Genomic DNA, 14002 nt, shown 5'->3' on the forward strand with positions numbered 1-14002 from the left:
ATGGATACCAAAACCATTACTTGTGAGTGGTTAATGAAAAAAATGCATTTTTAGTGGAGAGGTCAATCTGTTACAATCTTCGAGATTGGCACCACCAACAATGAACTGTCCCCACCATTATGTTGCCCAGGGTGGTGCAACATGGAGCACACAAGCTGGCAAAGAGCTTCCAGCTTATAGTGGAGAATATGGGGGATAGAGTCACAAGTTCAGTTGCACTTTATGTAAACACATAAGACAGGACACAGGGTTTTGCACAGTTGGTTTGTGTTGTTGGGAAATCAGTGTCAGGGAAGGAAATAGGGAACAGTTCTAGAACAAGTTGAGATTATAGGACATAAAGAGACGTGCATGTTGATTGCATCATTGTTGGAAAAACATACTGGTAGAAAATTGGGTGAGGGTTTGAGAAATCTGGTCTTTGCCCGAGAGCAGATAATCAAGAGTTCTTGTTAATTCACTCAAGGGTAATAACTGAGGCAGGTGTAACAAATGCAATAGCTAATAAAAATAAATGTAGTAATAGTGATAGGCTATATTTTACTCAAGCCTGTTTATATATTCAGACATGGTTATCATTTTGCCATATTTGCTTTAATAATTAAATACAGAGAATGTGTGGTGCTTGTCAGAGGTAATTGTAGTATTCTTTTCATTTTAAGTATATTCGACTATTTAATCTTAAAATCTTTCAGATCACTAAGCCAACTTATCTGCGTGTGTGTTGGGGGGAAATAGTACAGAATCTGAAACCCAAATCTCATAATTAATTAAATAGCTTTGACCCTTCACAGGCAGGGAGAAGAGGATTTCCCTTATTCCTCAACAAATCGGACTGACCAGGGGATGTCCTCCTCACATTCCTCCTAATGCAGAGTCCCGGGTGAGCCACACCTTTAGCATTCCTAAGCTAGTTCTCACTCTTGATGTCCCTACTCATTTTTTTGGCTCCAAGTTCAAGTTACTAAGTGTTGCACACAAGCCCATAGGCATGCTGGCTCAGCCGAGGAAGTAAAGCAATATCGCGAAGGGTCTTTGTGGTTGTGTGCGGCTGGTTCATCCTGGGCATAGAATGGGCAAGGTAGTGGACTACCAGTCTGGTGGTAGTTGGGCACGAGGCCCCTTGTGAAGGCTGCCCGGCGTACAGGTCCTGGTGAGCAGCACAGAGGAAACCCCATTCTCTCGGGGTGTGCCAGCACAGGCCTTACAAGGGCATGCTTACAGACACTCATGTGTACGCTTGCTGGGATGGCTTGAAAAATGAATTTGGACTGGAGGTTCAACATGCAGGCTGCTTGCAGAATTCAGATTTAAATGAAAAGGAAAGATGCTTTGCAAAGAATGGGAGTGTTGTGGCAATGGTGTAGGGGTAAAGAATTATGGAAGGAAAATTAGGACAAGTCTGCTTGAATCCCACTTGGAGGGAAGTCAACTGTAATGGACCTCTCCAGAGCCTCGGCACAGCCGGTGGGTCCGCAGAGGTCAGACCTAGGTGTGCCTTTGCATCACTGCTCCGGGAGTGGAAGCGGACCCTTCTCTCTGTCAGCCCTCAAAAAGTCACCAGTGAATTCTTGATTATTCTCCTTGCCTTTCAAATGTGGGGTTTCTTGGGGGAATCCCACAGAAAGAACATGAGCTCAGAGGACAGACAGACACCACAGCTGCAGGCTGGGATGTGCATGCTGTAGCCAGACTTTCCTGTGGCTTGGGCAAGAAGAAGAGCCATGGGATGGTTGGGGCTGAGCTCCGGTGGCCAGCAGCACACCTGGGGAGCAGTGGCTCTGAGCAAAGTTTTGATGAATACACAGATCATTCTTCTTTGTTAGGAGGCAACTAGTGGAGGTGGGCGGGGTGGGAGTGAGGAAGAGGAAAGCAGGTGTGATCTCAGGGTGTTTACCTGCCCTGAACTGAACGGAACCTGGGACACATGGCCTTGCAAGCCTAGCTGCAGTCAGCTGTGCTTCTCACAGCTTGGCGGATGAGAAGAACAAAAAGGGGCAAAAATAAGGGGGAAAAAAGAGAAGAAAAGAAACCCTTGTGTTTTCAATGAGCTCCATTCTCCCAGGCCTTATCTCAAATTTAACATTAACTGTGAGGAAAAGAGAAATATGGTTATAAAATATTGGTCAAATTCTAACGAATCACTTCTATGGTTGATGCTATGATGCTTTTCTTTTAGGTGACAAAGATGTTAGGCAGAGAAAAGCATGATCTAAACCTAAAATTTCTCTTAAAAAAAAAAAAGCCTTAAGAAAACAAACGCTGTCTTTGCTAATATCTCGAATCTGATCTTTCTTGTTAAAAACACAGACATAATTTTTCCATCCATTCAGAATTTAAAGTAACTGCAAGATCAAGATTTCAAAAGCTTTTTGTGTTGTCTGTATGAAAAAACTAATTAACGACTTGAAAATTAATCATTAAAAAAATTAGTCCTCTGAAAGTTTTACTGGAATGAAGTTATAATGAAATAAGTTAGTTTCCTGGGGCACCTGGGTGGCTCAGTGGTTGATCGTCTGCCTTTGGCTCAGGGGGTGATCCTGGGATCAAGGATGGAGTCCCGCATCAGGCTCCCCATAGGGAGCCTACTTTTCCCTCTGCCTGTGTCCCTGCCCCCCACCCCGTGTCTCTCATGAATAAATAAATAAAATCTTAAAAAAAGAACGACAAAAATTCCTCATAAGACAGATTTTGTGTGCTCACTTGTTTGTCTGAAATCCTCTCTCCCAAAGTTTGTCCTTGTGCCTGCATCATCTTTGGTGGCAAAATGTGGGGTGAATTCCCACTGAGACACGTACCTGGAAATGGCCCATTCTCCAAATGTATAATGTTGTCTGCAGGAAAGTCTTTGGGTCAATTTCCAAAACGTGTTTTTTCTGTTTAGGATGGCTTTGTAAACATCTGGTTTTGACAAATGAATACAGGAAGCACTGCCTGACCCCAGCAGCTGAGCACACCTTACCCCAGGAGGTTGTCCCCTGCCCCACAGGACTGAGCCCTCCCATCCTACATCCCTGTGACAGGAAGTAATGGAGGGGACGATGCAGGGAGCGTGTCCACTCACAAGCCTGTTGAGCTACACTTAAGCCGACTGGTGTGTACTCATGAGCTTAGCTGGAAACCCAACAGGCTCTCAGCAGGAGAACAGGGAGCCAATGTGAAGGACAATTTCCAACATAAGTTTCTCTTTTTGATATGGCCTTGGTTTTATTTCTGCATATTGACTTGGCCTTTGTAAACATGATAGAGCACCGATTGTACTCCATCCAATTAGCCCAACCTTTCCTTGGTCATAAAACTTTATGCAAACTACTGCTCACAGTCTTTGCAGTCCAGGGAAACAATGATAGGCTTATGACTCCTAAAGATTTTTTTGGCAAATTGCTAATAAGAGCTCTCTCTCTCTCTTTCTCTCTCTCTTTTCTGCAAGACCTTCAGCTGATGGAAAAGTAAAAGAAAGAAAAAAAAAACAAGGACTGTAGTCTCATAGAGGCAGTGATGATGACAGCCCCATTAATAACACGGATCATTAAAATTTATAAAAAGCTATTCTTAATATAGGATATAAATACATTTCTTGGGCAGAGCTATGAAATTTATAACCTTTTTATTGTCACCAGAGGACCTTCCTACTGCTCTCTCCCCCCACCACTGTCTGCCCTCGATCATAAATCACTGTGTGGTTAATAACCTAGATTACAACCACCAGTTGCATTTACAGAATTAAATATTGACTATGTGAAAATGTTATTACATTTTTACTGATCGGAAGACCACAGAACAGCCCTGCAGGACATGTAGCTGGACAGAAATATCTGTGTAATTTTTGTTGGAAATACAGTTACAGGGTACTCAGTAACAACTGATACAGTTTGGGGCAATGAGGGAGAAAGGGAGAAAGTGCTAGCTCCTTAATTTTACAGCAGGCCTAACATATCAGAAGAAGGCCATTCTATTGAAGCTTTGCACCTTATTTTTAATTTAAGACGCTCCAGGCCAGATGCATGATACAATTGCCCAGCCCTAAATGCTAGCTCGATCTGCCGAGAACTACAGCATTCACACAGAATGAAGCTTATTGAAAATACTGGCCAGATTCAAACAAGAATCAGAGAGTGTGCATTGCTGAAGTGGAAGACACAGCTGATTTCCTGTTATTTGAAGAGAATCGCTGATGTTGAAATCTCTAAATATTTGAAAGAAAGAGTTTCTGTTCACTCAAGAAAGAATCAAAACAAAAACTTTTATCCTGAAGGAATGAGTTCCCATCATGGCTTGTGAGAGTATTTAGCATCTTCAGATGTTTCAGGAGATGGTTTGGTAGCTCAGGACCGGCGAGGGGCCCCAGCCTGGGCGGGTCAGTCTAATGACAGGCATGGTTTGAAGACTGGTCACAGTTGGCTCAGGTTAATTGAAAGAGTTCAGAACACACACATGCACACGCACACACACACGCAGACCACTGGAAAATGATAAATGGGCAATTGGACATACTTACAGCAAACAATGGAAATCATACTGAGTCATCCAAAAATCCCAGCCTTATACCAACCTCTCTCCTTAAATCTAAGGAGGGTAATTCACTTATCCAAAGTGTAATGGCAAGGATTAATTACAGTGTCTTGGGACTGTAAATTTCATATGCCATTATTTTTTCTATTCTTTTTCATAATTATCGTTTTATTTCACTGAAAATACTAAGGTCAAGTATTTTGTCTGGAAAGACCCTCTAAATGATTGTCACTGTGAACCACAGGCTTTAACAAATACATAAATTTGGACAGTTTAATGAAATTAATTTATGAAGTTTTCAAATTTACAACCCTGAAAGGAGGCATTAACACATATTATTAAGTTAAAGGGAATCAAATGCATCCTACCAAGAATTAGACAATACCCACCTCATAAAATGTAATATTCCAAGTATTTTATAATGAGGTACAAAGGAAATTAATGAGCCTCACTGCATGACTGCTTGGTCATATAACCATATAGTCATGTGTGTGTGTTGTGTGTGCTGTGGAATAAAACGAATAGATAATAATATTAATGCTATCGAAATTAAATTTTTAGTAAAGAGAAAAGGGCTAGAAGTATGAGATCAAATGTTAAGTCCTGTGATAGAACATTTGAATTGGAAATATTCTGATAATTTGTTTTCTTTTACTTTAAGAAATATCTGTCTTCTGGCTTTATCAGAAAGTGTTCACATGACACTGACGCATCAAGGACCTGCGATCTGGTGATCCTGTCCCTGGGACGGTCATCAAGGATCCTTGCAACACAGCTGATGGCAGGTGTGGGAAAACTAATTCACAACACGAGGCTGGGACATCTTTTGTAGAGAAGAACGAGGAAACTCTTAAGGACAGGCTGAGTTGTGCAGAACCAGACAGGAATGACAGGAAGGGCTTCCTTTCGTCCACAGACAGGGTGATGTAGCACCACAGGGGGTGGTCTGATGGGTCTCCTGGGGAGGGAAGCCCAGGGTCAAAGGTGTGCCCCCACCTGGCGTCTCTTCTGCCCCACAGAGCTTCCAGCTGGGAGGAATGGTTCCCAGAGGTACATGGTGGGACTGTGGGTGAGGGGGTGGGGAGGGGGCGTGGAGTGTGTGTGGGGATGCACTGTGCCTGGCAGACCCGACTTCGCAGACCCGACTGATCCCATGGGGCCCAGGGAAATGTCAGAATCCGCAACATACAGTATTTTTAAACTAAATTGAAATGTTTTGAAATTGCATCCGAATTTAGTAAGAGAAGTCAAAATTCCTAAAAACAAACAACTGCCATCACTAAAACTACCAAAATTCAGGGTCTTTTGAAAAACCTGGACTGACAGTAACTAAAAAATGCCTTAGGATCACAAGAGCGGGAAGAGAGAATTCATGAAGTATTTTTGCTTTCACCCCATGGGTTAGATTTGCTTCTATCAATGATGGCTCCTCAATTAATGATTTTAATAATCATCAGGTTATCGTTTTTTTCCTAAACTCAGTGGAAGTTAAATTTAAATGAAATGCAAAGGAAAGAAATCTTGAATAGAGTTATAATGAGAAAACCAGTTTCTACAGCAGGATCTCTCTCTCTTTCACTGTGTGAGTCTCTCTCTCTCTCTCTCATATCTATGCATTTCTGTCCCTCTCAAGCCCCAGGCTTTTGTCTGGCAGGCTCTATTCAAATTCTAGTCTTTCTGTTTAGGAAGTGTGTGACCGCGGGCACACCATCCTTGAATTATTTGGGTTCAGTGTATTTATCTGTAAGAGAGGGAAGCCAGTATGTAGACTCGGGATATGTGCTAGCTCTCTAAAGGTCACTCAGACTCTCTGAAAGCAATATTCCAGGTAAACCTACCCCAAAGGGGGGATATGTGTGGATGGTAGAATATGTTGAACGATTTATGGAGCCAGATTGGTGAATGGTAGAACTGAACTTTCCTGAGGAATTATCAGAGCTGATCTCAGGAAGCTGATAGTGCATCATTCCTCTGGGTGGGTTCTCCTTCACTCTGGATTCATGAGGAAATGAAAGAATAGTCTTAAGTGAGGGGAAATGTGCACATATGTATGCACATCTTGGTATACATGCCAGTTTGTTCAGATTTGTCAAACTCCTCTCATAAGATTAAACAAACAACACAACAACAACAACAACAACAACAACAAAATCCTATGTTTTCTCCTTTGTGACCCTAGAACCCTCCATCTTCTTGTTTCATCTAGAATGTTTGCTCTCTGGACCCATTCTATGCTCCATCCTGGGACTTCTCTGCTTCCCTCCCACATTGCTTTGGATCCCATTTCCTGAAGCTTGGCCTTCCACTTTCTTGATTCACATACTTGTTCTGGTAGAACAAATACTCTGTGGACCTTTTGTAGGAGTGTGTCTCAATAAATGGGTTGAGATCTCAAATATCTGAAAGTGTCTTTAATTTCCCTTCACACTCAGGGGCCACGGAGCTGTAATTCTAGATAAGCAAGGATTTCACTCACACCCTTCCTCATGCTCATTCATGTAACATCCTTGATTATGATTCCACACTTGGAATGTTCTAGAATCTTCTCTTTGTTCTCAGAGTTCTGAAATCTCATAGCAAAGTGTGTGTGTTTGAAGTTGTTTTTATTTTTTATTTATTTTTCAGTCTTTCTTTATCCAGAGTGGTCTAGCGGAATCCTCATGTGGGATATTAAATAGTTGTGCAATTTCTTTAACGTTCTTATTTCTTGCTCTCCATTTCTCTGTTTTGTCTTTAATTAGTTGGATAGTGAAACTCATGGACTTAATCTCTAGCTTTCTTATCCTTTTTTCTCCTATGTCCCATCTCTTTGTCTTTTATTCTAACTCATGAGTTTGTCAATTTTGTTTTCCCATCCTTTCAAAAAAATGTCCACATACATATGTATAATTCATATATTATAGATAAACATACACATATTTGTAGATTATATATAATTCACATATACACATATTTATACATTACATATATTAATTTCCCAGAGTATTTTCTTGTTTCTTAAATGTTTATTTTCCCAGCATCTGGTTCTTGGTCTATGGATGAGAATCTCCCTGGAGCTCACTCACTTCTCTTCCCTGCCCTGGTATCACTCACCTCCTGCTTCTTTCATCTCTGTTCTGGCCTCAGGCTTTCTTCAAATGTGCAGTGCTTCTTGGCTCTCTGTTCATATTTAAGAGAGACAAATAAAAAAGTCTCCCCGGGCTATGGATGGAGGGAGTCTTTTGCTTGATAGTTCCATTTTGAGGTGATGGAGGGTGGATAGGTCTGCTTCACCAGGAATATCCAGATGTCAACATCTATGTGTCTTTTCTCCTATCCCAGCTGGTTTCCTTAGAAGTTGTCAGTGTCTTCTGGGAAAGAAAAACTGATCTTAGGGAGCTGATGGAGAGGACTCCATGGATCCCCATTGTTTGGGATGCAAACTCCCACTTAATCAGCTGTTTGGTGTAGATCTGACCTGTCGTTGCCTGCAGAACCATGACCAGTGCTGTCCCAGTCAATGATCCCAGGGAGCTCCCTCCTCTATGCTGTCTGTGTGGAGAAGTTGGTCCCTGACTATATGCATAGGCAGGAGTCTCAGGGCACAGATGCTTCTTATAAAGGTGGTTCAAACTTTGAAGATCTTCTGCGCTCTGTCTTTAGCAGGGTCTGGTGCTTCCATGTCCTGTGACCACCAGGCTTTAAAGCAAGAAACAACCAGCATCTTAATAGCTTTCTTTTCTCATTCTAAGCCGTTGGGTTCCAACATTCCCTGCTGAGGTCCGTCTGTTAGCATGTGCGACAGGTGGTATTTTTCAAAGGTGACCATGACCATGTCTCTCATTCCATATGCTCTTCCAGAAGTTTGCCACTATATATATATATATATATATATATATATATATATATATATATATATACACACACACACACACATACATACAATGCAATATTAGTCATTAGAAATGGTGACTACCTACTATTTGCTTTGATGTGGATAGAAATGGAAGGTATTATGCTGAGTGAAGTAAATCAATTGGAGAAGGACAATCATTATATGGTTTCACTCATACAGGGAATATAAAAAGTAGTGAAAGGGATTATACCCCTATAAGGAGAAAGGAGAGAAAATGAGTGGGAAAAATCAGAGAGGGTGACAAACCATGAAAGACTCCTAACTCTGGGTAGTGGAAGAGGAGGTGGGTGGGCCACTGAGGGGAGCACTTGACGGGATGATGGGTGTTATACTACATGTTGGCAAATCGAACTCCATAAAAAATAAACATACAAAAAAAAATAAGTTTGCCACCATTTATGACTAGGTGGGGTTTAGTTCTGTGCTTCTGAATCTGAACCCATGCTTTACTTCTAAGAAAATGATACTGTGTGATCTCTAAGCCTTGGTCAAAAAAAGGGGGGGGGGTAAGAATTTAACCTGTTTGAAAAAGAACTTAATGATGGAGCTCTGGTTGCCAAATGAGAAGTCTGATTGTCCTGACGTTGCCATATTGGGAAGAAGTCACATAGAATAAGACTCAGGCCCCCAGCCTTCAAGACACCTGAGGCTGGATCTTCCCAGCTCAGGTCCTGGGGCAGGATGGAGCAGAGGGGAGCCTTCCCTATCCAGAGTCCTGCCCTGGTATGGGGTGGCCAGCCAGGAGCAACAGGGGCTGGGACAGCACTCATCCATCCTTTCCTGTTTCCAGTAACATTTCCATGTGGCCTCCATCTCCTTGAATTTATCCTCTTTTAAATATTAGCCCATTAGTTTGCTTCTCCACCCTCTCATTATATTTTGTACTCATGCAAGTTAGTCTACATTCGATGTATTTGGAATTATTTGTTGAAAGAAGAGACCATGTCTGCCACGGTCACTAAATTAAAATCTTCAATCCATATCTCATCCTAGAGGAAGTCACGGAGACTGCATTTATGAAATTTGTATCCATGAGTAGTTCACTGAGGCTAAACCTCACCCACCCACCCAGTAGCAAAGCCTTTGGGGAACTGCAAGTTTATCCAGGCCCCTGGACTTTATTATCTGACCCAAACAAGCAAAACCCAAGAGAACTGTTCCCCTCTGTCCTTGCCCCGAGGCTCTCCTGCACCCTTGGGAGGACAGCGAGCCCACGCAGATGCCTGGATGGGCTCCCTCTGCTGCCTGATTGATGAGGCCGGAGGCTGACTGACGTGGCTGAGCCATCTGTATTAATTGCCAAGGGTGACAGCAGGGAACAGTATGGACTGTGTTTGCTGTTCCGTGGTCTGTTTTACAGAGTCTGCACAGACATGACCTTACACCCAGGTATTAACTTACATGCTGGGAGAACGTGGCCCGTGTTAAATTATGTCAAGTGTTTGATTCAAGTAATACATTACGAGGGATTTACGCCCTCTCCTCAAATGCATGCCAAAGGAGCATCTTTTTTTCTTATGTCCTGGAGCTTCTCTCGGTACTACATTTAATGAGAGGCTGAAAAAGTAACTCAGGATCTCATCAATACCACATGCACATATGATGACACTAAGTAGAGATGAAGAGAGCGGCATTTGAACCAGAATGGACACATTGGAAAAAGGAATTCCACATGCATAACATTTGACTTAACGGTGGCTTGAGCTAAACGTACAAACCGTATGTGCAACCACCTTAGGGGGACACAGAATGCTAGCTTTGGGCGTATTTTTCCTGATTACCTATACTTGATGTATAAAGATTTTTCGTTAGGGTTACTCTTCCACTCCTTACTTGTGAAATAAATTTGAACTCGTTAGGGAAAAAGGATGTCTTCCCAAGCATAAACATAATGCATTGCCTACATAATTATAAAGCGGGATAAGAGCCCTGTAATTGTGTTTTCTTTCCCCTGAATTTTTCATTCTTTCTTGATGAGGACCGTTCTGAGAATGTTACTGAATGATCAATGAGTTTTCTAGAATGAACCCCTCCTTCTTGTCCAAACCCCAAAAGTAAAGTCTTTAAAAAATGGAGTTCAAAGAAATCCTTTCTCTATGTTAAAAGGAATGTAAATGAGGCTTGAAGAATTTGCCAGGAAAACTTTTTCGCACATACATTCATGCCACAATGTTTTACTTAATATTCTTGCTTCCCAGAAGCCCTTATATTAAGCTACCTGAATACACCCCAAAACATAAAATATTGGGCGATTCATGAGCTTCTCTCTTTCAGGCTTCAGAGGTGCAGGGCCGCCAAAGAAGCAGGCCTAGGATTGGAGGGGGGGAGGGGGGCGAGTGGCGGGGGCAGACCCTGGCTGTAGAGGCCTTGCGGGAGGCCGGCTTCCTGTGATTTCAGAATGCGGCCCACGCTCAGAGGCAGGGCCTCTCTTTCTCTGTCTTTTCTGGCCACATCAAGGGAGGTCCAGTTGTACTTGAGATCTCTGGATGACTCAAAGGCAAAGATGCAAACCTTCCCCACATCAGGTAGAAACATATCTGCTGCCTCAAAGAGAGAACATAATACGACTTGAAATGAGGCTTTCAAGTTGGCCAATTTATGTGAGGCCCTAAATTTCTCTGACCACCCGTTCAACCCACGGTGTGGTGCTGGCGGCCCGTGGCAGCGGGAGCGCAGCCTGGAGCCAGGGTCCCTGGGTCCCTGGGTCCCTGGCCACTTCCCTGATGGGACCCTGCAGGCTCCCCGCAGAAGCCCGGGGCCGGCCCCAGTCTGGGCTGTCCTCTCCCACGCAACCACTGTCGGGGTGACAAGAATAGCCCGCCCCTCCCAGGGCTGCATTTGGGCTTCGTGGGGAAGTTTGGGAGCCCAAGGAAGGCTTCGGTGCCGGGAAAGCACATCGTGAATAACCGGCTCTGTTTCTCTCTCTCCTGCCGGTGGGAGCGCAGGAGCCATCTGCCCTCCCAGTGACAACATGCTGCTTATGCAAATGAGGCCCGAGCACAAAGGTGGCTTCAGTGGCCGATGCAGCTTGTTTCCCCAGCCGCAGCCCCCACTTTGTTTAAGCTTTTAAACTCTCTGTCCCCGGCAGGAGAGGACTGACGATTAGAGTACAGAAAGGACACAGTGTCACCTAATGTATGCGCCCGGCCCACGGAATCCTAATGGTGCCTCACTGGGGAGAATTTACACAAACCTTATAGGAATGAAAAAGGGACATTTATTTCATTCAGAGAACGCAGTGACTTCCACTTCTTGGGGGGCTCCGAGCCCGGCTCTGAAAGGGCCTTTCATGGCCCAGGAAGAAAGCGCTGGTGCAGCGAGGGGGCATTTCCAAGGCCAGACGCCTGTGCCTGGCAACGCGGCCCTCGCTTCCCAGTGTCCCAGGGCCCACGCCGCCGCCTCCTGGCCATCCTGTCCCTCCGTCCCTCCCTGCCATCCTTCTCTCCCGGCCTGAACTTCCCTTCCATCCTGGCCCTCCGTCCCTCTGTCCCTCCCCACCCATCCTTCCTTCCTGGCCTGTCCTTCTTTTCCATCCTGTCCCTCTGTCCTTCGGACCCTGCATCCCTCCAGTCCCCACGGGATGCCGTGGCCCGGTTTGTATGGCCCCCATAATGAGGCTGCTGTGGACTTCCCTCTGCTGCTCTGTCCTCATTTACAAACGTGTCACTCGTGCAGTTCAAAGTGTGAGCCATGAAAAGAGCCCTGGTCCCTACATTAATGGTTTGTAAACAGAGTCTCCAGAGCTGCCCGCACCTGCGTCGGCTCTGGGGGACCGTGACCCCCCGATGCCCCATCTGCGCACCCACTGACACCTCACACGTCTTCCAAATGGCTGGGGTCCAGGAAATAGTGTCCTTTTACTGCTGAGAAGGCATTTCAAAAGACATATGATATTGTGGAGTCTTTATTTTTTGAAATTTTTTTATTTTCTATTTTTTAAGATTATTTATTTTAGAGGGTGGAGGCGGGTCAGAGGGAGAGAGAGAATCTCAAGCAAACTCCCAGCTGAGTGAGGAGCTTCATATGGGGCTTGATCCCACCACCCTGAGAGCATGACCTGAGTGGAAACTAAGAGTCTGAGGCTTAACCCACTGAGACACTCAGGGACCCTGAGATCAGAGTTTTTAGAATGCAAATAAAAGTGACCTGACCCTTATAATCTTGCAGTCAGCAGGTCCGACCTTCCACGGCAGACAAGGAATGAGATTAAGGGGTGCACAGCGCACCTGTCCTCCAGGTGTTCGCAGCGGCGGCCTCGAGCACGGAGGGCGGGGAGTGCGGTGCCAGGGCACCCGCCCTCAGACCTGCTCCTCGGCCTCCACCACCTGGGGCACGCCAGCTCCCTGTCACTGTTGCAGCAGCGGCCAGGCCTGCGCCCTCATGTCCAGACAGTGCTTGCCTGGTTTGCAGAGGGGTCTAGAAGATGCAAACCGTAGGCTGGCATGTGCCTGTGGGTCCGTGTGCCTGCCTGTGTGTGCACCTGTGTGTGTGCCTGTGCATGCGTCTGTGCGTGTGTGTCTGTGTGCATGTGTGCCTCTGTGTGTGCGCCTGTGTGCATGTCTGTGCGTGCGTCTCTGTGTGTGTGTGCGTGTGTGCCTCTGTGTGTTTCTGTATGTGCATGTGCCTGTGCCTGTGTGTGCACCTGTGAATGTGCCTGTGCGTGCGTGAGTACATGTGTGCCTGTGTGCGTGTGCGTCTGCCTGCATGTGCCTGTGTGCCTGTGTGTGTGCCTGTGTGTGTGCCCGTGTGTGTGCCTGTGTGTGTGCCTGTGCATGCGTCTATACATGTGTGCCTGTGTACGTGTGTGCCTGTGTATGTGCCTATGTGTGCATGTGCCTGTGCCTGTGTGTGAGCCTGTGTGTGTGTCTGTGCGTGCATCTGTGCATGTGTGCCTGTGTGCCTGTGTGCATGTGCCTGTGCCTGCATGTGCCTGTGTGTGCCTGTGCATGTGCCTGTGCGTGCGTCTATACCAGTGTGCCTGTGTGTGCATGTGCCTCTGCGTGTGTGCCTGTGTGTGCGTGTGCTTGTGCCTGCGTGTGTGTGTGTGGGCCTGTGCATGCCTGTGCATGCACGTGCCTGTGTGTGTGTTTACGCAGTTTCTCAGGTGTAGCTGTGAGCACAGCAGCGCCCCTGACCTGTGCGGAGGTCCCCCTCCCTCATCCCTCCCCCTCCCTTGCTGGCACAGAGTCCAGGGACTTATTCCCAGGCCCTCCTCATCTGGAGTGTGCCTGCGGCCCAGGGGCTAGCCCCTTGTCCCCAGAGCAGACCCTGCACGCCCACGTCTCCCCAGCTACTGGCTTTGGAGGAGCAGGGAGCCAGGGGACACAGGGTAGGGAGACCAGGGAGAAAGTTTGAGAGGGAGGACTGGAGCAGGGGGAGGTGACGCAGTGGAGGCAGACCTTGAGGTGGACTCGGGATGGGGGGGGGTTCCGAGAGTGTGGACGCCTTCATCCCAAGGATGCCCCCGACCCTGCACAGACGGGCACCATACCTCCCTGGGGACAGGGCACAGGAGAGTGCGGGCACCAGGCGCCTCCAGGTCCCTCGCTGAACACCCCCACCCCTGCAGGTGCAGGGCCAGCCAGGAGGGGCGGG

The sequence above is a fragment of the Nyctereutes procyonoides genome, unplaced genomic scaffold (genome assembly GCF_905146905.1).
Source record: "Nyctereutes procyonoides isolate TBG_1078 unplaced genomic scaffold, NYPRO_anot_genome, whole genome shotgun sequence".
Taxonomy (NCBI): Eukaryota; Metazoa; Chordata; class Mammalia; order Carnivora; family Canidae; genus Nyctereutes; species Nyctereutes procyonoides.